At 39.3% G+C, this 24,874-nt stretch overlaps 1 long non-coding RNA gene across 1 annotated transcript in view; it reads right to left on the bottom strand.

Annotated features, from left to right (window-relative positions):
• The window catches only part of LOC139728693 (uncharacterized), a 56,138-nt gene extending 31,841 nt beyond the window's left edge, over positions 1-24,297 (bottom strand). Inside the window, exon 1 of the long non-coding RNA XR_011710823.1 lies at positions 24,148-24,297. This is a non-coding gene — a long non-coding RNA (uncharacterized lncRNA). The remainder of the gene's footprint in view (positions 1-24,147) is intronic.
• Between the last annotated feature and the right edge of the window lie 577 nt (positions 24,298-24,874).

Raw genomic sequence — 24,874 nt, 5'->3', positions numbered from 1 at the left:
TCAGCTATTGTACCATTTTCTACTACCTTGTACTAAGAATACTTCCCACTTATCTTAACCCGTTGAGGATGGTTTGATTTTGCTACAACACGCATTTCCCATAGACACCTGCCCGAGTATATTCTGGACTCATCCTCAACGGGTTTTAAACAGCCGTGTGACTGAAGTCTTGTTTAATCATTCTGTCTTTCTGTCTTAATTCTACTCTACAACTTTACAATTGACTTTATAGCAAGATATTACAGCATGTAACAGCACCATTCCACAAAGCTGTCTTCATTCCAATACTACTGTGTGTTACAATATTGGCTGACACAATTTGTAAGTGATACAATCTGTCAAAATATTACTTTTACAATGTCACCAAGTCACTGCACTATTAAATACATACTGTATGGGTTTGCCCTTCTTGCCTTTATGAATAGTGTGAGCGATCAACACCCATTTTTTGTGACCTCAACAGAATTCCCACGATGTATGGACTGCAGTTTACACTGTAAATTTGTGTGTGTGTGTGGGGGGGGGGGGTAGCTTTCTGGGTTCAAGGTTATAATTACAAAAGAAAGAAAAGAACGAATCCTTTGTAATCACTTTTGACAGCTGGCATCGCTGACCAGTCAAGCATTACATACTAACAATCTCAGCTGCAGCTACGTTTGTATAGACTAGAATAGTCCAACTGCTTACATTTGAATTACCAAATGTGGTATTGAATACCACAGTACCACTTTTGGCCAGAGCAGGTGTTTGGGCATACCATCTGACATCAACATGTGCATTGAACCTGTACCCAAGAAGCACTCATTCATTTTCAGTTGCCCACCAGTGAGTTACAGCTGCCCCAGGCAACCATGCATTTGAATTTGCAGGACTTTGCTTGCATCATGTAGGCCCTACACATACTGTATACGCTATATATTTCGCGGGGGTTTTATTTTCGTGAATTTCGCGAGTCGGGAGCTATTCGCGAATTTAACAACAAGCGAAAATATTACCTTCCAAAATGAATCCCTTGCCTTGATGATACGAAAATTTCAGTACTAGTAGTATACCATGTCATGGCTTACCGAACAGACCATATACTGTAATGGTTAAAGCTTGTTTACGTACATATAGCACGTCCACGTCTACTTACGAATACTGTAGAGAGCCAATCCATTATCGCAAGGGGACCACTCGTCAGAAATCTAGCGCGATGGACTTAACCACTTCAAAAATGTTGAATTGTAACTTACTAGTTAGCAGAGTTTGGTAAGTTTTTTTCATGCAGTGCATAACTAGAATCATTCTTATTTGCTAGTAAGTTGAAAATTCACACTTTCTTTGCCACTTCATATTTTCTCTGGTCCCCCAATCGCGAATTTAACCATTCGCGAAAATGTGTGACAGCGGCAATTCGCGAAAATTTATGTCCGCGAAAATTATAGCGTATACAGTACTGTAGTATACACTGTACATTATACAACACATCGGAGGAACCTGCCATAAGCCCGCCCCATGCCTCCCAAATTTCACTGTTACAATAGGGATTTTAAAAGGTGTCAAATCTATGCACAAGTAATTTCACATACTATGTTCATACAAAAGTATATCACCTTTTAATTCTCTATAAATTGGTTTTCCAGTTGTTCAGGGGAAAAATACTCACAAGAGGCAAACAATCTTCCGATTTCTGATATAAAAAGGACATCTAATGACCATACATGCTTGTAGACAAGGCTATCCAAGGCTTCAACATATTCATGATTATTGGATATGGATGCAAATACTCATTTTTCATTTTTTTTTTTTTTTGGTCTATAAAAAAAATAACAGATATTAATACATTGTATTCAGAGTACATGTAAACTGTTTTTTACTGTGTACCTGTAATTCCAAGCTTACTCCGCCCCGCCCCCTTTAATATATATTTTTTTTCTCTCTCTCTGTCCTTTTTTTCACACATTGCTATTTTTATCTGTCCATCCACACAAAATAAAATTTCTCTTGAATGACACAGAAGTCGTCACCACCACACACACACATTACATAGATATGGTGCATGCATGTAAAGTTGCACACTACAAAAGCCCAAGTTTGGCTCTTTGCTGAACAGCGTCAAGACAATACATAAATGTCTGCACAAAAGAACTAAAATTCTCTTCCGAACGGCTGATCGCACATGGTCCACTGCATTTGTGGATTGCAACGATGAGTTAGTGATCCAAAAAAAGAAGAAGAAGAAGAAAACAAAAATAGGGAAAGTAATAACAAAGCATTGCCGCACAATATTGTGTACTTCTGCCTACCAGCAGACATGCCATGGACATGGTACAGGTGGGGCTGGGCTAAATTAAGACAGCAATAATTCTACAGTTACTTTTAATACTGATTAGAGTATGCGTCACCGCAGCACTGCCATAGTGCAGTTCACACTGAGCAGACTTTTCTCTTAAAAGTTGACATGGAAGTTAGAGAACAATGATGATGGCGAACTTATGGAAGGTAAAAACCTATCTTGGGTTCCTGCATAAAGCTCTTGCAGTTTACAGACTCTCCCGTGTTGGTCGCAAGGGAATGCAACAATCTTTAACACCACAATGTCTTGCCATCATATCATCAGGCTCATTCACATCTACAATGAAGTACACTTGTACAGCGGTACTTCAAAAATACAGTGCTCAGTACAATGTATGTTGCATAAATGTGAATGCAGCCTTGCAGGAGAGCTTTCAATTTATCAGACTGGAAAACGAGGTATGTTCACATGCATTTTAATTTCGCAAATTTTGCGAGAGCAAAGATTTGCGAAATCAAAATTTATGTAAAGCTCTTGTCTACACAATATGCATTGAATGCCAGTGACAATTCACGAAAATATCACGCCGCGAAAATGAACATCGGCTCCCATTCGCAAACTCATTTCATGTAACAGAAATACCACACTTTGCAGAATTTCTAAGAGTCCCCTTTCATAAACTCATCCTCCAATTATCCGCCTAAGAATTATGCGGACATTTCAATAAAAAATGTGTTCACAAACTCTGAAAATTATCCGCATTATTTTTACGAGCGCCCGTCCTGAAAAAGGCGTATAATCGTCATGGTGACTGCACACGTCCCTCCTGCGGGAAAGACAGGTGACGTTTTGACCGCACCCCGGCAATTATCCGCATTATTTGGATTTGCGTTCATAAACTCCAAATCTGGTCCCGATGCTGCTATTATGCAGATAATAGAAGGGTCGAAAAAAAGCGGATAATTCTTCCCCCCGCGCCGATTTTACGACCAAATGATGTGGATATTATTCGCATAATTGAGTTTATGAAAGGGGTATAAGAGTCCCCCAAACAACATTTCTGTGCACAGGTCACTGTTGTATTTTTTCATTATCATTGTAACTACTGTACACACCAGATTTTTAGTGTGTCTAATTTTGTTTGCAAGTCGCCACTTCACAACATTTTAGCAATTAACTTCGTGATCGTGGGGTACAGCAAATAGAGGAAGAAATATTACAGTACACTGTATGTGCGCACATTGCATTCATCTTGTTCAAATGAATATTTTTGCTTGTTGTTAAATTTTTTAATAATACACGTCTACAATTGTAACTCACAAAATTTGCAAAAATAAAAGCCCCACAACAAATAATGGCATGCAACGTCAAACTTCTATCGTGAAATGGTACTTGCAAATGAAAAAAAAAGAAGAACAATTATGGAGATCTACTGACGATGCTCAGCGGTGCCTGAATGAGTTGTAAGTGGTTGATGGAGCAATTCCTAGACATCAGAGGAAAAGGAAGTTTTAGCGGTGCCAAGATGACCATGTGAACATACAATGTACCTCCCACTCTTACATAAGCCCTTTTCACACTTGTGTTTCTTAACACCGTACTTTCTCTGACCTAGGACTATCGTTAGTCCCGTACCAATTTTTTCAGCTTTTTACACTGGCCAATTAGTCCCGTACTATCTCTTGTCCGGGGCTAAGGAGAAAACTGACCTTTTTACACTCGTATTTCTTCGTCCGGTACTTTCCAAACCACATGAATATTCATGATTACGCTGTGCACTGTACACATACACGCACGCACCGGCAGCACTTGATTACCTCGTTTCTGATTGGTCAGTGGGGGTCGGATTTCATCTCCATCGCTTAGCCCCGGATTATTTTTTCATTCTGTTTACATTCACTTGCTTGGCACCGCAATTGCAGTGCTAACCCTGCTATTTTGCAGGGCCAGATAGTACGGGATTATCGGTGGGGCTAGCCCACTTTGGCAAAAACGAGTGTAAACAGAAAGTGGGCTAAGGAAAGTCCGGTACCAACGGTGGGGCTAAGGCTCCCCCCCCCCCCCCTAGCCCCACCATTGGTACGAGACTAAGCAAAAAATTGAAATTGAACTCTCTCTAATGTGCTTTGAGAGCTGATCAGTACAAAAAAAGCGCACAGCCTCGCACACACTGTCTGAAGTTCCTGGCACAGAAATGGCTTAGGAGAACCTGACGATAATTTACACTTTGTCATATTATCTCCTGGAATGACACTCCAACAGGAAAAAAACTGTTGATTTTTCTTTAAGTAGATCCCACGCTATCCTGTGCATAGAAAGCCTAAAGTGGTCTCCCAAAAGACTGGTACAAAGTCTAGCCACAAATGTATTTTTAGCAGCACAATATTCACCACTGACTTCATTATTACCCCAAACAAGGAAATGATATCGTCGCTGGGGTGACAAGACCTTGTATCTGCAATTTTGGTGAAAATGACTTTTTTGGATAAATAGTCAAATAATGGGTTAAGTGATGTCCTGTCCAAATCCCAACTGTCTTACTCCAAAAATGAAGCCACCACGGCATGTTAAAGGAAAAGCTATCCCATTCGCCACAGTGCTTTGGCCGCCATGTTTTTTGGCTCTCCTGAACATTTGACATTTTGTAGATACGAGGTCTTGTCGCCCCCGCGACGATACACAATATTCTAATAGTGCCTCATAGCAGAATGTTCCATGCAACCTTTGACCTTTGACACATCTAAACTCCTTATGAGCCAAGGCTAATGCCACATGTACAATCTACAACGTAGCTTAACTTTACAAGGCTTTTCATTTACAGTGTATGTCTGGCATTCAGAATTCATCCAAAGTTTCAATAACCTGAAATATACGTTGTAGCAAGCCCACTCAGGTGCAGCAACATACAAAACTCTGTCCAACCAAAGGTCATGACGGCTAACGTGCAGTACTTGGGATTTGGGGGATTAGGTGTAATCCATATCGTTCAAAAATTGTCATTTAAAGACATCTGTGGCTATCGGCTATGAGAAGGGCATAAATGTGCTATCAGCTGTAAAGCTCTGCAAAAGTAATCATGAACATTGCAAGTCATATCCCAAGAAATTCCATGTGGGGTATTTTATTTTTTTCTTTATTGTTCTTCTTCACATGTACAGAAATCACGGGATCTCCAGGCCACGGAACCTCCAGGCCAAAAGAACTGCTCTGCTAAAGGAGTAGTTAATACAGGACTTTCTTTTTGCACCACTCTGTCAGAGTCCTTTTAGTACTGAACAATCTGCAACAATTAGGCCCTACAATCTAACAAACACTCAAATTCACAAACAACAGCATAAAAATGTAAGAACCAATAAAAGCTGCAACCAAGGATACCAATATGGCCAAGGCTACTGTCCCATTAAAACTTTATTTTTACTCTAGAGACTTTTTTGGATGGTACACAGTATGCACAATGCTGTCAAATGGCACTCAATGCACACAGTTGAAAGCCAGTTTTAATAGCGTGTGAAGTACTGCACAAGGTCAATGGTGAAAGTTTAAAGGTTCTATTTTACCTTTGGGAGCAGTGATTTTAAAAATATTCGAGTTGTCACATTTGATGCATACGTACAATACCTGTACATGTACATGTACAAGGTCTGCTGTACCACAGAACATCCTACCATATAAAATTTTTGCAATAAAGCCTAAACTATAAGGAGATACATGTAGCAGTATTTTTCTCAAAAAAATGTATATAAAACTGTAGACGGTTTAGTCAGTCTGGAAACATATAACTATTGTTCGCATTTTCTAACAGTATTCAAGATCGATTTTACTGATTCAAATTTTACAGTGGTTTTTTTCTATCCCTAACTCACATTTTAGAACTATTTTAAAGCACTAATGCTGGGTTTTTGTTTCATCTGCAAATGGTAAATTATGCCTTTAAATGCACTGGTTCTCAACTCACAATTTGACAGATGCCAAAAATGTTCAATATCTGACAAGTTTTACTTTGTTTGTTGTTTTTGTTTGCTTGCTTTTTTATCATGCTTCTTTAAATACGCAGTCACGGTGTTTGGGTCACATTCACCATTTTTGGTACAAAATACAGAGTTGCAAATTTGTGAACCTCACTGTTTCACACACCTACACAAACTTACCTCTCTTTCTCTGCATTTCAGCACAATGTCATACCATGTTTTACTTTTATGGATCCATCGACAAAGAGTTAAAGGGATGGTACAGTTCGGTTGAGATGGGGCTTCAGGTTTCCAACTTTTTTTTCTTGATGGTGATTTTTTTTTAATATGAGAAACTTCTTATGAAATATGAAAGAGCATATAATTCTAAGAGAAATTACAAAGTTTATGAATTGGATAAAAATTGGTTTTGAAATGGCCGAGATATCCAAAACAAACCTATCCTAATAAAATATGACAGGCCACAAATTTTACTAGGATTGCTTTGTTTTACTTTGTTATTTGATATCTCACCCATTTCAAACCCAATTTTCATCAAATAAACTTTGAATTTCTCTAGAATTGTATGCTCTTTAACAGTAATTTCAAAAAGTGGTTTCTATGTACCTCACAATAAGTTAAAATCTGAATGCCCTCACCTCAACAAATACTATACATCCCTTTAATTCAAACTAGCAGGAAGGCAGGGCTGTCATTGAAATCAGATTGAAACTAATTCAAAGTATGGAATCTCCCAAAAATAGTCATTCCTCACTAGTATCATCGAAAACAGAAAAATAAATTCAAACAGAAACCACAAGAGTATAAAATCTAATGAGCGGAAGTTTCCTCTCTCAGTACAAAAAGTTGCCTGATTTACTGATCTATGGTACCCACTTTCTTTCGCTATCAATTTCCTTGTTTAAACTGGCACATCAACTTTATTATAATGTTGTGCTGAAATATACAATGTAACCTGGTTTTATATTTGCTGGGCAAACAGGTTATGACTGCAACACTATCATTCAAAACATGACTTACAATACCTGTTTAATCTGTACACATAAAGTGCAACCATTGAAAGAATTGTGAGTTTATGACATCATGATCTATTTAAAGCATCTATTGTCAGTTTATGACATCACCATCAGATTTATAACAGCTGAACAGCTAAACAACTGTACGTATGGTATTGGTAAGGACCAATATTACTCAACTGTAAATACACATTTAGGAAACTTTAATTTTCATGAAATTTATTCTGAATTCATTATTTTGCTGCAGCATTCAGTTGTCTCATTTTAATAGCTCCATACCTACCGTATGGACATCCAAAGTTAATGTGGGGCGCAACTGCACTTTATTATACACTGTATTGAAAGCTACAGTGAGATGATACTGATGCATATATGATAACAAAATAATAATATATCAATTCATAAAGCACAAAACCTATACACATATTCTTCTGCACTGCAAAAGCTTCTGATGTGTTTGATAATAATGAACAATTAAATGAAAAGATGTGTTTTTAGCCGTGATTTAAAAACTGCTACTGTTGGGGATTTCCGGACGTGTAATGGCAGATCATTCCAGAGTTTGGGAGCTGCACAGGCAAATGTTCTGTCTCCCAGTGTTACTTTTGTTTTTCATGTTGGAATTTGTATATAAAGAAGAGTGTCCTTAGAAATGCACAAATTATGTGTGTCTATGAGATTTGAATACTAATAATTCGGATATGTACCTGGGGGCTTGACCGATGAGTGACTTATCATACAATCTCATAGGCATAGGTACAGTATCATGGGCGAGTGATGTACAAATGTACAGTTGTACGTGTTTAGCAAATGTAAAGTCATTGATTTTATGAAGATGTTGCTGGCTCTACAATGTACAGTTGTACTTCACCACGCATGCACAAAACATACATAAGTACAATACAATGTTTGTATAATGCACCACGGCTCAAGTACTGAACAACACGGGCCTATTTAAGAAGGAGCACAAAAAAAAAAAAAAAATGCACAGCAACACAAAACTAAACTGCACACTTAAATGCACTCTCTTCACAAAATTTGCAAACAGCCCAGACTCCCTGTCATAGTATGCATTTGTAAAGGCATTCACCTTTTTATGTCTGCGACCCTGCAACATAAATTAACGGCTCCTCTGCATTGTGTGGGGAACATTCCCTGGTCTTGCACACAGGGGGTATTCAAGAGTATGACCGACTACACATAGTACAGCATTTTGAGGGCTTGTGCGTATTGCTGTGTTTTCGTGTTAATGTGCCATAATTTGCAAGTGCTTATAAGGGTCTGGATGAGAGCCCCTGTCTGCTAAGGTGTGGGGAATGGTGGGGGGGGGGGGGTGGGAGTTGGGAGTTGGGAGTGGGAAACTTATCCACCTGTAGCGCCAAGCAAATAAGGACTAGGTACACACTCTATGGCCCGAATTCACGAAGGTGGTACAAATGAAACCATGGACAAAAACCATGGAGCGCCAAGTGTCGCACGGAATATTTCGTTACGAAATCAGTCATTTCGTCGATGAAATGATTTTTTTGTAACAAAATGACAACATTTTGTGACTAAATGAACATTTCGTCCACGAAATGATAATTTCGTTAACGAAACGGTCATTTTGTCAACGAAATGACCAATTTTGTCAACGAAATGACCAATTTCGTAACGAAATATTCCGTTCAACACTTGGCGCTCCATGGTTTTTGTCCATGGTTTAAACCATGATTTCATTTATACCACCTTCGTGAAATCAGGCCTACATGTGTACACATTGACGTTATAGTCACCTTTGACAAACTGCTTTTGACAACTTCCAAAGCACCTTGAGCTTGAATAGGCATGCTAATATTCAGCATGCATCTTGAGATGTAGCAGTTCATCACCATACCATACAACTGTAAAACACAATATTTTCGCGGCATGAAATTTTCGCAAATTGGAGCCAACGGCCTTTTTTGCGACATAAAAATTTTGCGAGTTGCCTCCAACATTCAATGGGTATAGTGTAGTAGACAAGAAGTTTCAAGTGCATTTTAATTTCACGAATCTTGACTCTCGCGAAATTCGCGAAATTAAAATGCACACGAACATTCCTCGTATTACAGTAATTATTACATATAGTGACGAAGACTGTGCAAACTCCTCATACTGCTGTTCCACAAGGCTATGTGATTTGTACATAATGTTTCAACACAACTCTATTAAACCAGTACCAGTGTACCAGTAACCTGAGTACGGTAATGACGTTTGCTACTGAGACGTGCTCTCTGCAAAACATCACAATTTTGGGCACTCCGATTTTTATTTATGGGGGTTTAAATGTAAATTTTAAAAAAGAGTATACAAAAACAAAAACAACTTGAAATAGACTAGTCTCACCTGCTCACCTGAGTCTTTCAATCAAATGATCGCACTATCAACATATTTCCCAAATACATCTTGAAAAATAGTGATAGAATGCGTGCATGGTCAGCTAACCGATCGTCATGGAATCTTAATTCTTAAAGGACAAGTTCACCTTCATAAACATAAGGATTGACAGAATGCAACAATAATAGTAGAACACATCAGTGAAAGTTTGAGGAAAATTGGACAATCGATGCAAAAGTTATGAATTTTTAAAATTTTTGTGTTGGAACTGCTGGATGAGGAGACTACTACAGCTTGTGAGTCATATGCGTACAACAGTATAAAGAAAATGTAAAAGAAAATTCAACATATTTTCACTTTTTTCGCATAATAAAAGAGCACTTGACTTACCTCTTTGTGAAGGCGGGGGGAATGATATTACCCATAACATATGTCGGTAACGAGTCAGGGGAATGTGTACTTTTTTCAAAAGACGGAATTTTGTGAAATTCTCTTTATATTTTCCTTATATTGTTGTACGCATGTGACATCTAAGTTATACATACACTGCAGTAGTCTTCTCATCCAGCGGTTACTGCACAAAAACTTCAAAAATTCATAACTTTTGAACGGATTGTCTGATTTTCCTCAAACTTTCACTGATGTGTTCTACTAATATTGCTACATTCTCTCAATCCTTATGTTTATGAAGGTGAACTTGTCCTTTAATATTAGGCCCTATTCATTAAAAATATACACGTATTGCTACATGTAGGCCTACATGTAGAATGCGCACACATTAGTACCGGGACTTACAGAGAGCACAAATTAATATTGAGATATGATCTGATTTAGATTTCATGGGCTATCACAAGTGAATTATGGGGGCTTTTTGTACACTAGCTGCACCGAAACTTAATTTTCAGGGTTTTGGTACACTTCAAAATCTGTTGTGACTGAAACAGATAAAAACTAATCAATCAGCCTGGGAAGAAGACTATCACCCTCCCTTCATGTACTCTGTGACCCATCACTATCAAGACATGCCCCCCCCCCCCCCCTTCCCTAATAGCCAGAAACATTATTTATGTCCACACAGACCTGGGAAAAAGGCCTTGTGTGAGGGCAGTCCAAATGTGTTCACACTGTTGTTTGCCATGTCCACCTTGTCATAGTCTTGTTCAAGGGCCTTCACAACCAGAATTTTTCTTGCAAAGAGAAGGGATAGCATAGAGTACATAAAGCACACAAGATGTATTACTGCGATTAAGGTTATTATACGTAGCTGGGAGACAGCCTATTTAAGTAATTAATATCTGAGTTGGGGGTGGGGGTATCAAGATGCATTTTGTCAGATTTATTCTTTTTTTATCTGACAAACTGTAATAAGCTACAGGAATCCCTGTCTGATTGGTTGAGAGCAAATTTGTCAGAAAAAAATAAAGACGCCTCATTCTAGGTAGGCCTACATAATGTACATCATTCCTCCGATGTTGGAGGTTACTGTATTGAAACTTTGAATAAATTGATTCTTCAATACAGGATGAGGAAGTTTCTGTAGATTTACCACAAAAAAATGTGACCATGTTTGTAAATCAAAACGTGGTATCTTTAAATTCAATAGGGGATCACTATGAACAAGCCTCTTATGTGTGTTTTTTGTGTTTCCTCCACTATCATTTATAAGTTCAGTATTGGGTTTTTTTTATGTATGTGTTTTATCAATGTTGTTTTAACGCCTGATGTGAAATGTGGAAATAAACTTAATATAATGCTCCCCACGGTGGTGACTGTTACTCCATGACAACTTTGCAAAACAAAAACAATGTTCACTTCCTCATTCCACTCGATATGATCTTCTCCTGCCCCACCCCCACCCCCCCCCCCCTAGCTCAACATCTGCCTGCCCAGACAATAACTTGTGTACACAGTATGAACCACGGGTATTTATGCAAACAGGACAGAATTTACGTAGTATTTACAATTGCATGCTACAGGCGGTTGCAGGATCAACCCAAGTGACTCAACAGTTTTGTTTTACCAAGGTATACAAATATGTGGTAAACCTAAAGGAGATAGCCCTTTGTATCATATAAATGTTCCACATTCATAAGAATAATTCAGTGATTATTTACATCGATGTCGGGCAATTTGTCAATCAGTTGCAACTATTTCAACTCTTTGTGTTTTCGTAATAGAATCCATTTCCAGATCCTGTCCACATTCAGTGCTACCACTTTTAGGTTCGCCTTCAATATTCTGGGCGCAGCCTTGAACAAAAAATAAATAAATAAATAAATAAATGATGCATGTGTATGAACACACCCCCATCAAGTTCTTGGACAGACCTTCGTGGTATGCCTAGACTTGTTAGTCCAGGCTCTTACAACGTATTAATGCCTGGCCTTAGTAGAATGAAGGAGTAATCAGCACGGCTGCTCTGTCTGCCGAGGAGAAAATGGAGGTAAAATGGAGGATCGATTGTGCCCGGTTGTGACAAATTGGTGTCACGATGGGTTTTACAGCCTGAACAACATATCACAGACCTGCTGCCCAGTGTGTTCACACGTGAGAAGTCTGCCCACTCATCACAACCTGCAACAAAAGGAGGCATGCAGGGCAGCAGTGTAATCTGAGAACAAGCTCTACTGTGTGAACGAAACCACTGCTTTCTAGATTTGTTTGATCATGAGGGTAGAGATTCCATAACGCATTTTTTTTTTAAAGGTAACGGTTACAGTTTGTAGTAAGAATAATTAATTGACCTCCATTGTCCTACAGTTTGTAGCACAATAACATTGAAGCAATGTACACAAGGACTCCACAGGGGCTGAATGCTTTTTTATTTTGCTCTACAGAATTTCACAAAGATCTATTTTCACAACTTGAATGTACTGGACTCAGGATTACATTGTATCACAATTCTCTGCATACTAATCTATCTAGGGTCTACAAAATGTATCTTTTTTTTTCAGTTGGTTTACAGGCACTTCACTCATTCTCAAAGACCCCATTTACAGTGGGTGAAAAGGCTGGGCTCGGCCGCGGCCGAGCCCGGCCTTTTCTCACTGTACAAATGTAAATGCAAACTGGGCCAATGCGGTACCAAATTGAGACCGGCGCGCTACCAATAATAGTCGTTTGTTTACAAGCAGAGTGCCACTACAACAAAATATTGAAAGGTTTGAATTAAAAGCCCGGCACTGCAAGCGGACAAAATTGCGGGGCCGAGTATTGCAATTGAGGCCGGGCTCGGCCGCGGCTCCGCCCGGGCTCGGCCCAGCCCTGCACTGTAAACGGGGTCAAAGGAACATTTAATGCATTACAAGCTTGCCCGATGTAACAATTTATGGAATTCATTAATCATGTTCAAAGAATGAACCTGCGTCGACCAGAATGGTTCATCAATTAACACTTGGGGAAGTATATTCATTTCATTCTGCATTGACTATCAACAAACTTTTATCAATACTGCCAAATGCCAGGCTTACGGTCAGGTGGATTTGCTGGCAAGAATTATTTATAAGGACTACATACATGTTATAAAATGTCATAAAATGCTTAAATCTCAGAGAACTTAATAGCTAGCTAGCTGGCTGGCCGGGCGTGCGCTTTTTCACGTGAACCGGAAAGGCGTTAAGATGACATCACTCTAAACGGGTTTAGAAACGCTGTTGCATTCATGCTTCCCCGTCAAACGTGATTAGTCAGAAACGTCGATCATAAATGCACCTTTTTGTGCATTTTGGATCGGCGTTTTGAATCTGCGTTTCTATCGAAGTGAGCATGAACACAACAGCGTGTTGCACTAATCACGTTTCAAAACGCTGATTCCGGCCCGAAAAGGGGAAGCACAAACACGGCCAAAGTCTTTAAACTAGAGTCTCAGCGACTATTAAAGACGAATACATGCTACATACCTTAATCCTCTGACACGCTAGAATGAACACATACACTCACGCGCAGACAAAAATGCAAGCCACCAGTCAAAACCAGAGCATAACAGAATGAATACAATTGTACATTCTGTAGATCTTCCCTCCTTGAGGCACAGAACATATTGTATCGGTTTCCCATTACATAAAATGCTTGATATACATGTAGAGTTACATAGGCATAAAGAAACACATTATGCTCTGCTACAGCAGGCAAGCCTCTGTCGCACTGCAAAATACCATGGTATCTAATGATGGCTTTATTTTCTGTAAAATTTCATGTGTATTCAAGCTATCAATTTGCCTCTCAAATGGAAAACTGCTTTGAACTTTGCTGCTTATTGAAATAGGATTTGCGATGTACACGTACACGTTGTACTCATTTCTTATTTGGTCTCTGTAGTTCTCAAGCACACAATTTTCAAAATTGTAACTTGTCTAGTCCCACGGTTTAATGTACACGCGTAGTTCAATGATCTCTATCATCATTTTTAAAATTTGTTGTTTGTGGTTCTTTATTAAAGTAATGTAAATATTCCCTTTTATTTTATATGTGCTGCTTGTTGGTTAGACACAACTTTTTGTTTCAGACTTTTTTTTTTTGGGGGGGGTGGTAGAATTTTCAAAAGTTTCTTGACCCATTAGAGACTAGTCCTGAGTACATGATACAATACTCGAAGGCAGCCGTCTATGGGAAATGTAATAGCAAAATCAGCCTATCCTTTGATATAAAGAGGGTAATTGCTATTAACCCATGGAGGACGAGTCCCGAGTATACTCGGGCAGGTGTCTATGGAAAATGAGTGTTGTAGCAAAATCAGTCTGTCCTCAATGGGTTAATGACCGATTCTTGTAATGGCAACACATCTTATAAAGATATAAAGTTCTTCTGTGTTTTTCTATCAAATCGGCAACTTTTCTTGTACAATGTATTTATTTCCAGTTTTATACACAATTAATGTAGGGTACTTCATCAATTGCAGCTACAATGTACAGTTGTATAAACTTCTGCAAAATAAGATATTCAGTGAAATTTAGAGTTGCCAATTTAATGATTTAAGATGAATTTTGCAGCAAAAACCCTTTCGTATGTGGGAGTGGGTGAAAACAGCCTACACTGTACATGTACATGTACAATATGGCTATGTACATACAGTGCCAGCACTTGGGAAGATGTATCAGTTTGAATTCAACCCTGCGTGTTGAAACATGTCAGAGACTCCAACCCAAAGTACCTTCTGATCTGGAGATTCTCCTGACTGAAACCCCGAGCAAACGGGAGACTCCAAGTTGATGTGTGCGAAGCGCGAAATTCCTAGGGTTCTAGATGCTCTCTGGTGCTATCTAAGGCTTATTTTTTCAACATACGATAGAAATATGCAAGAAATCCTTTCCAACGGGAGACAAAGAGCCAGGGCAGGAGAAATTAAATCTCAAACGGGAGAATGGGAGATTTTGCAAAAATGGGTTTTCGGCGGGAGATCTCCCGTCGAAAACTGGAGAGTTGGAGTCTCTGACATGTTTGAGCGGCGACTTTGGAGTGTCCACAGGATACTCGCCATGAATTCAAATGATACAGGAACTGGGCACGCGTCATCTTGTCGCACCAGCTTCAAGATGCTACATACAAAGTTGTAAACTTTCCTGCTTCCTCTTGTCTATTGATTATTTATCTTTTAATACATTTCCTGCTCTTTTTTTTTTCAATACAATCATGCAGATGTACAAACTGTACTATGACAGCATACACACTGTGATGTACATTGTGTACGTACTGTGAATGTACACGGTGAAACACAAATACGGACGAGTACAACATAAAATTTATCCTTTGAACAGACTTGATATCTACAGCAAACTTCACACGCGAGTGGTGAAATTCGCGACAGTGGAGTCCTTTACTGAACGCAGAAATGTGTACTAGTACATCCTATTCATATTGGGATCGGAGTCAATATTGTCATGTGTTTTTAATTTTGCGAATTGCAGCTGACTCGCTAAATCCGCGAAAATAAAAACTTCACGAAATATTTGGCGTATACAGTAGATCTTACTTTTATAGTACCTACAGCTGTACTGTGTCCCACAGTATTTAGAGACCATTTACACATGAGCACTTTTGGAAAAGTTTTTTATTGATCCATCTAACTTTTTACAGAAGTACATTGGAAGAACCAAAGTACAGCCAAGTTGCAAAATTTGATGTGACATTTACTACTCATGGCTACTGTATATGACATTTTGAATGTACTGTGACATGTGTACTGCAATTCATTGGTTTGTACTCAGTTGTGTGTTTCAGCAAAATGCATGAATGTGAAGTTGGCAAGCCATCGACCGAGTCGGGCTCTGTTTCACGCAGTGGTTGTTACTGTAAATCTCAGAAAATTTTCAACACACTGCTGAGCTGCATGATGATATTCAAATGCACGGAAAACGATCCTGAAGCAAAATATGATCTTCATTTTATTTCTAAATAGGGATAAATTTCCTTTCCTCACACAGGATGTATTAGTCATAAATTCCTCAAGTGGTAAAACTGAAGGAAGTCATGCCGAAAACTTCTTCTGGATAAAATTTGAAGTTGGAAAAGGAAGTTTGGCACTTGTAATATTTGTCTGCGGAGTATGCTGCACACTTATAATGTGACATTGTAGTCACACAACAATACATAATTATTCTACATTGAATATTACCACCCCAGGTGACCTTTGAACATTCCATTATCAACACTGCTTTTCATCCTTTGGTTCTGATGCTTCAAGTTCCCATAGCCTCAATGCAATACACGCCCAGTTGAAAGATTTAATGTTGGCTAAGGTACAATTTGTACATATGTGTAATAATGCATTGCATACAATGTACCTTTAATTTTGCTCAAACTTGCACTGCTTTGTTGACACTGCATTCATTCATACAGCATAATTGTTTTGTATTAAGTCAAATCATTTTTGCAAATCAGGACTTCACAATAATTTTGCTAAAAATGCCAGTAAACCCTATCCAGGTCCAAAAGCAAGCCTGGTACATGTACAGTGTACACTGTATGTACAAAAAATGTACTTGTGTGTACATTGTAGCAATGTTCACAGAAAAAAAAACAAGGAAAAGTAGAAATTACGCGGTGCGTAACATATGTCCCCGCCGGAAGTAGCATTTTGTAACAAAATGTGCAATATAGGTAAAAAATCAAGGTCAAAGGTCAAAGAAGTCAAAGGTCAAAATTCTGTGTAGAAGTTTTGAAGCCCTCACCTAGTGCCATCACATAAAGCAAATGGAATTGAAATTGGGTTAGAAATGGCGAAGGAGTAGCATTTTGTAGCCAATGTACAATATAGGTCAAAAATCAAGGTCAAAGGTCAAAGAAGACAAAGGTCAAAATTCTGTGTAGAAGTTTTGAAGCCCTCACCTAGTGCTATCACATAAAGCAAACGGAATCGAAATCGGGTTAGAAATGGCGAAGGAGTAGCATTCTGTAGGAAAATGCACAATATAGGTCAAAAATCAAGGTCAAAGGTCAAAGAAGTCAAAGGTCAAAATTCTGTGTAGAAGTTTTGAAGCCCTCAACTAGTGCCATCATATAAAGCAAACGGAATCGAAATCGGGTTAAAAATGGCGAAGGAGTAGCATTTCGTAGCAAAATGTACAATATAGGTCAAAAATCAAGGTCAAAGGTCAAAGAAGTCAAAGGTCAAAATTCTGTGTAGAAGTTTTGAAACCCTCACCTAGTGCCATCACATAAAGCAAACGGAATCGAAATCGGGTTAGAAATGGCGAAGGAGTAGCATTTTGTAGCAAAATGTACAATGTAGGTCAAAAAATCAAGGTCAAAGGTCAAAGAAGTCAAAGGTCAAAATTCTGTGTAGAAGTTTTGAAGCCCTCACCTAGTGCCATCACATAAAGCAAACGGAATCGAAATCGGGTCAGAAATGGCGAAGGAGTAGCATTTTGTAGCAAAATGTACAATATAGGTCAAAGGTCAAGGTCAAAGGTCACGACTGAAATTCTGTGTAAAAGTTTCAAAGCTCCCATGTAGTGCTATCATATAAAGCAAACAGAATCAAAATTGGCTCATAAATGACAGAGAAGTAGCAAATTGAAGATTTTGATCACACACGGACGCACACACGGACACACGGACGGACGGACACACGGACGGACACACGGACACACACACGTACGGAGCCCGTTTCATAGTCCCCTGCTCGAACTCGTTCGGCGGGGACAAAAAAACAATAATAATGCATTCAATAAAGCACACTGAAACAGATGCTTCCTTAAGACTGACGAACCATTCTGGTCACTTGATCTATGCAGGTTCATTCTTTGTTTGAATCTGAGTTCCTATTAAAATCTCTATGTTGGGCAAACTGATGCATTTAATACATGTATGTTGCTCTGAATTAATTGAAGCTTGCCTAACCAACTGAGAAAAATGAAAGGTCATAAATTTGTACCCATGTGCAAATGAGCTATCTCCGAACTGACTTATTATCTGGACTGCCCTACATTGTATATTTACTGGTAAGGAGAAAGTTTTCAAGAAAACTCCTGCAGACTCAGAGAGACTAGGCAGCTTGAAGGTGAGATTTCTAAAAGTCTTGGCTCTCGTTGGAGGCATATAATATCTGGATTGAACTATGTGGGAGGAAGGTGTCGGTACAGCAATTAACTGATGGGCCAGGGATGTTTCCTCTTCCCCCGATCTTTGGCTGACCACAAGGAATGCTCGTTAATGCATTCCGCCTCGTGCAAACAAGGAGCTGGGGGCGAAACAGCTGACTCTGAGTTGGCCGACGAGCCAGCACATGCCACATGGATGTACACTCTTCACACCCTTTAAAGAGCAACTCCACTGGCTGTTCCGACACATTTGCGCCGATTTCAAACGAATCGCATATCAACGAGTGGACAGAATATTAGCAAAGAAGTCCCATTGTACATCAAATGTACATCAAAATCAGACATACATGAGTAAGATACAATCGTTGTGGCAGTTCTGGCATTTTTTAAGCTTTAAAATTGCTGTCACCACTCAGTGGCATTGGCTGTGACCACTTGTGTACGTGGGACAAGTTATCGACCACTATTTACGGTAATTATGTCATCATCTTGTCATTGCATAAATTTACAATACATACTGTATCATGGCTAGCGTCAGTATACCACAGCTACTGTACAGCCCGACCACAAAAATAAACTGAAAACAAGTCATCATACACTACGTGTACAAGTGTAGCAAAGTTATTGCGACACAACAATACATGTAACATTTTAATTTTATGCATTTTCACTTTACTTTTTCAAAGTAGAAAAATAGTGAAGGTTTGTGTGAAAATGAATGAGGGGGAGCTTCATACACTGTAAAGCAATCAATATCATTATCATCTCTTTGCATGAATGTCTATCTTTTGCATGATTTTGATGAGACTGCAACCAAACTTCTTTGATTTTACTCTATTCAGTTCAAGCCAATTGTAAACTTGAGTCGAGTTGTACTTTAAAATGGTAAGAGCTGCAAAAAGGTGGGAAGGGAAAGTGTGCACATGAACATGTCTGGAGCTTTGTGAATCATTTCAGGTGCGTGTCTGACCAGATAAGGCCATCATCTACAAATGTATGCTTGCCAAAAACTTCTAATATTATATAAGCTAACACAACACTCTGGAAAAAAAAAGTTGAACCAAAATTGGAAGACAGTTCTTTTTAAAAATACCATACACTATGTATGCAGATGCCTGTTCCTAATAGTTCTTTTTATTTCTAATATTCCTTTTACTATGCACCTCTAAAAAGACCTTCAATACTAGAGAGATGATGACAGCAAAATGTGTTATCATAGCAACTATTACCACTGTTGATTATAGATTTTAAAAATTCTATCAGTATCTCCATACACTGTTTGTGCCATGTGTTTGTACACAGGATAACCTTAGTTTGCCTAAATGGGAATGTACTGGGGTCCCATACCTTTACTCATTATTTAAAAGGATTGACGAAGATTTTGTTTACATTTCCCATAGAAACCTGCCTGAGTATACTTAGGGCTAGATGTACAATGTACGTTTAGTCTTCAATGGGTTGATCAACAAGTGTGTACATCTATAAAGTATGTTTTGCTTGCCTAACAATGAGTTTGAGTTGTCCAAGGCAAGTGGGCAAGTGGATTTGTAGAAGCCTGCTAGTTCAGGCAAGCACAGTTCATTGCAATTTGAGCAAACTGTATACTGCTGCTTGTTTGTATCCCAGCTGCATGACTCCTGACCTAGCTTTTGCTTTTCATTGGCCAGTAAAGTGAAGTACTGTAAAAGTGGAAATTTTCGCACATTTCGCGTAACCAGAAACTAGTGCAAAAATAAAAGCACACAAATATTTTTGCATGTCATTATGTTCCTGTATTTACTGTCTTGATTCCACGGAATAAAAAGCACGCGAAACTCTTTTTACTGGGCCGAGCGCGAAAAATTAGTCGCGCGAAAATATCCATTTTTACAGTATAGTGCTACTTGTACAAATTGTACTTGTTTGGGTAACTTTCACTGTGATGGCCCAACAGACAAGCATTATACATATCAAGCAAAAGTGTGGCATCAAATTTTAGCATGTGCTTCATACCTTAAATGTGTGCAATGTACAGTACGTGTGACACATGTACAGCTGAGACGTGACATACAATGACACAAATATACAACCTTACAAAATTGTATGTACTATGTGTATTAGACATACATGTACATGTACCCTGTTACACCATAATTTATGCCAGGACAGAATGAATTAATCCTGGGCCAGACTGACGGTTGGATGAGACTGGGAGAGATACACGTGTATTACTGTGTATTCACAGTCTTACACAGCAGTGCATTTGTATGTCAATTCAAGACTGTCAAATAATGCAGAACATGTGTGTCTGTGTCAAAAACAGTAAGATATTTAAAGGACAAGTTCACCTTCATAGACATGTGGGTTGAGTGAGTGCAGCAATATTAGTAGAACACATCAGTGAGAGCTTGAGGAAAATCAGACAATCCGTTCAAAAGTTATGAATTTTTAAAGTTTCTGCTTAGTCACGGCTGGATGAGAAGACTACTAATTTGCTTGTGATGTCACATGTGTACAACGATATAAAGAAAGAATAAAGAAATATCAACATATTTTCACTTTTCTCACATAACAAAAGAACACTTGACTTCTCTCTTTCAGAAGGCAGGGGGAATAATAACCCTTACCATACGTCAGTAACAAGTTGAAGAAATCTGCACTTTATCTAACAAGAGACCCGCGGGTCTAGCGCTCACCTGAGTATCGCAAGTTCACCTTTCACGCAGTCACTAATCTAAATTATTTACAGCTCCACCAAAATTTGACCAGGCATTCTCAAGTAGAAGATGAAAATGTACAATAAAGGCCCAATTTTTTTAAGATTCCTTAATTTGGGGGGATTGGGGCCCCCTGGGGCCCTCTGGGTGGGGCATGGTGCCCATTTTGATAAATTGAGATCCTGACCCCCTAGGGATGCTACGTGCCAAGTTTGACAAAAATCCATCATGAGGTTTTCAGGAAGAAGATGAAAATGTACAATTCAGGCCCCCATTTGGACCCTTCCAACCACCCCCCCCCCCCCCCCCCCCCACCCAAGAGGGGCACCCCTGGATCTCCTATGAACAAACTTGAAACTACAGTCATTAATGTACTCACTCATAGTATTATCTCAGCTCTATAACTTCTGATTCTAGAGAAGATTTATAAAGATTCCTTCATTTGGGGGGTTTGGGACCCCTGGGGGCCCCCTGGGTGGGGCATGGTGCCCATTTTAACAAATTGAGATCCTAACCCCCTAGGGATGCTACCTGCCAAGTTTGGTGAAAATGGGTCATGGGGTTCTCAAGACGACGATAAAAATGTACAATTTAGGCCCCATTAGGACCCCTCCTCACCCCCTCCCCTGGGTCCCAAGGGGGGCACCCCTGATTCTGCCATGAACAAACTTGAAACTACAGTCATCAATGTACTAACTCATAGTATTAACTAAGCACTATCACTTCTGGTTCTAGAGAAGAAGATTTTTGCAGAATCCTTAATTTTGGGGGGCTTGGGCCCCCTGAGGGCCCCCTGGGTGGGGCATGGTGCCCATTTTAACAAATTGAGTTCCTAACCCCCTAGGGATGCTACCTGCCAAGTTTGGTGAAAATGGGTCATGGAGTTCTCAAGAAGAAGATGAAAATGTACAATTTAGGCCCCATTAGAACCCTTCCCCACCCCCCTCCCCTGGGTCCCAAGGGGGGCACCCCTGATTCTGCCATGAACAAACTTGAAACTACAGTCATCAATGTACTAACTCATAGTATTAACTTAGCTCTATCACTTCTGGTTCTAGAGAAGAAGATTTTTACAGATTCCTTAATTTTGGGGGGTTTGGGCCCCCCTGGGGGCCCCCTGGGCGGGGCATGGTGCCCATTTTAACAAATTGAGTTTCTAATCTTCTAGGGATGCTACCTGCCAAGTTTGATGAAAATCGGTCTTGGGGTTTTCAAGAAGAAGATGAAAATGTAAAAAGTTTACGCACGACGCACGACGGACGACGCACGACGGACGACGGACGACGGACGACGCACGACGCACGACGCACGACGCACGACGCACGACGGACGCCGGACGAAGGGCGATCGCAATAGCTCACTTGAGCCTTTGGCTCAGGTGAGCTAAAAAGTGAAGTTTTGTGAAATTCTCTTTTTATTTTTCCTTACATCCTTTAATATATATACGCATGTGACATCATACACTGTAGTAGTCTTCTCATCCAGCAGTGACTGCACAGATGCTTTCAAAGAATTCATAACTTTTGAACGGATTGTCTGATTTTCCCCAAACTTTCACTGATGTGTTGAGACATTTGTTTTTCGGGGTGGGAAGGCTTCGACAGTCTATAATTATCAATACTAAAAAAATATGAAGAAAAAAAAATGCTGCCTTCACAGGGTTAAAAACAAAAACAACAAGAAATCTTGACATTCTGAACAAGACACCAAGAGTAAAAGTTTTTTTCCTCTTTTCTTTTCACTGTCATCTGATCCATTCAATATCCACCACACTCCTATTACAACTCTACAATGATACTGTCACTTCCCTTTTCACGCCTTGGTTCACATGTACTTTGGTATTCCACATTACAGCTGTAGATCTCTACTAGATCTAACTTGTAGTACATTGTGCTTATGGTTCAAGCAGGAAGTATTGGCACATCAGATGTGGCATTACAGAATATCCTTGGGGTCACAAACCTAGACTGCTAGAGTCCCAAAAAAACCTGTGCATTAAAAATAAAATATGTTATCCCACTTGATAAACAATTGATCTCACTTGATAAACAATCGACCCCAAACAGCCAGAGTGATTTACAATTGTAGATCTAGTTTGTTACATACAAAGTGCATATCTACAACCTGTACTACTAAATTGTAAGAACATAATAGAATCTATGGTGGCAATGATGATGATGATGATGATGATGGCTTCTTTAATTAATTATGTAGTGCCAGTATCTGCCATGCATGCATTTGAAGGGCACTCATCATGCTCCGAGTCATAGGAATTTAGACAAGATCGAAAGTTGACCAAAAGATTGGTCCATACACTTGTATTTTATCATCAGGGAAAGATACTTCATTCCGCAGAGACTGCGTCTGGCTTCAGAATTCCCTCCTTTAGAGGACTCTATGGAGCAGTCGTAAAAGTAAAACAAAATGATAAAAAGACTCCTCCGGATAGACAGATTTTTCTGCTAACGTCAGATCGAAAGAGACCCAACGTTACAATCAGGATCAGGAACCCCTGCATGTTCTGCAATATTAACTAATCGTAAGTCAAATTGGGACATCCAGACTACAACTAGTAGAAGATCTAGAGTCCCTGTCCCTAGTTGTTAAAATATCATATTTTCGAGACCCTAAAGTGGTTCAATTTCGCTGCATGTGTGACCTATTAACACTTGCCACACGAATCACTGCACGTGCACTGACTCAACTGTCACTGACACTGAGTGAGCACCATGATCTACTCTATTTAGCCACAAATAGATAAATTCCAGGCCTGTAGGGCCCTATATTCTATCTTTTTAGCTGTGGTGCATGGTGAGCTGTGAGTGAGGTCTGTTTTAACTGAGCAATGCATGATGATTGAGGGTTTAGGCTGCACAGCACAAGCTATACTAAATTACTAGCTACTTACTACCCTACAGCTAGTAGATGTCTACTAGGAATTGTTTCAATATGGAAAGTGCTTCCAACAACCAACGCTGCACAGGATCCTTAACATTCTTCTTATGTTGAACTCAAGTTTTCAGTCATTAGGTAAGAATATGCAAGCTCACATCATATCAAATCAAATGACTTCAGGGTTATCACACGCACCACCACCCAGCGCCTACTCGTACGTTATCACATACCGATTACTAGTACACTTGCAGCTGCACTCAACGAACCTGCAGCGCTTCTCACACACACAGAAGTGAAAATGAAATTTATACATTCATCAACAAGTCACACAAATTCGTTTCCATACACGTATTTCCACTCGTCTATAACTCTCGAAACAGGTGAGGAAGCCATACTTACATTCGTATCACTGACAGCTTAATTATTCCCAACTGTCAAGGGTTGATCCATAAAAATAGTCACGGAAATTCACCAAAATTAATAACTTTCCTACCCCACTGAGGCTGCAGGTAGGATCCTGGGCGTTCGCGTCAGACACACGAATCCACCACCGTTCGTTACATACATAGACTACTGTACATACTATACGTACGTGCATTACTAGTACTCGGTTCCTGAATGGGCTGAGATGCATTCGCTGATACCAGCAGAGGATGACGCGTCCTTTCATTCTTTTTCACAGGTTGATGACTCGCCCGAGTTACCGCAGCGAATTTTCGATGGAGAAGAATACCGCCATCTAACGCCAATAACTGACCAGCTTTGTAAGGAAAGAAATAGGGTGGGGTCACCCTGTACGAGGAACCACCTCAAAAGCATGCCGTTTACTAGTGGCCTTATTACCTGTATTAGATTTGATGCATTTCATACAATATATTAATAGAATTATAAGTATTGTGGAGTGGAGTATTGAGTACATTATGTTAAAGAAAGGGTGTTTTACTGGGTCTACAATACCCCTTTTGATTTTGATTTGTCTGTCAAAAAAAGATACTATAGGGCATAAACTTGGAAGAGAGAATAGACGGAATATTGTGTCCTCTCAAACATGACCCTTTTTAACCAGTGTTCCTATACCTTCACTGATAATGATGATAATAATACTACTCATGATAATAATAATAAT

The sequence above is a fragment of the Diadema antillarum genome, unplaced genomic scaffold, assembly GCF_040938485.1.
Source record: "Diadema antillarum isolate AM-2024a unplaced genomic scaffold, OU_Dant_1.0 seq00000193_RagTag, whole genome shotgun sequence".
NCBI lineage: Eukaryota > Metazoa > Echinodermata > Echinoidea > Diadematoida > Diadematidae > Diadema > Diadema antillarum.
The sequence above is the reverse complement of the archived record's forward strand: the minus strand, read 5'-3'. Positions and strand labels throughout refer to the sequence as shown.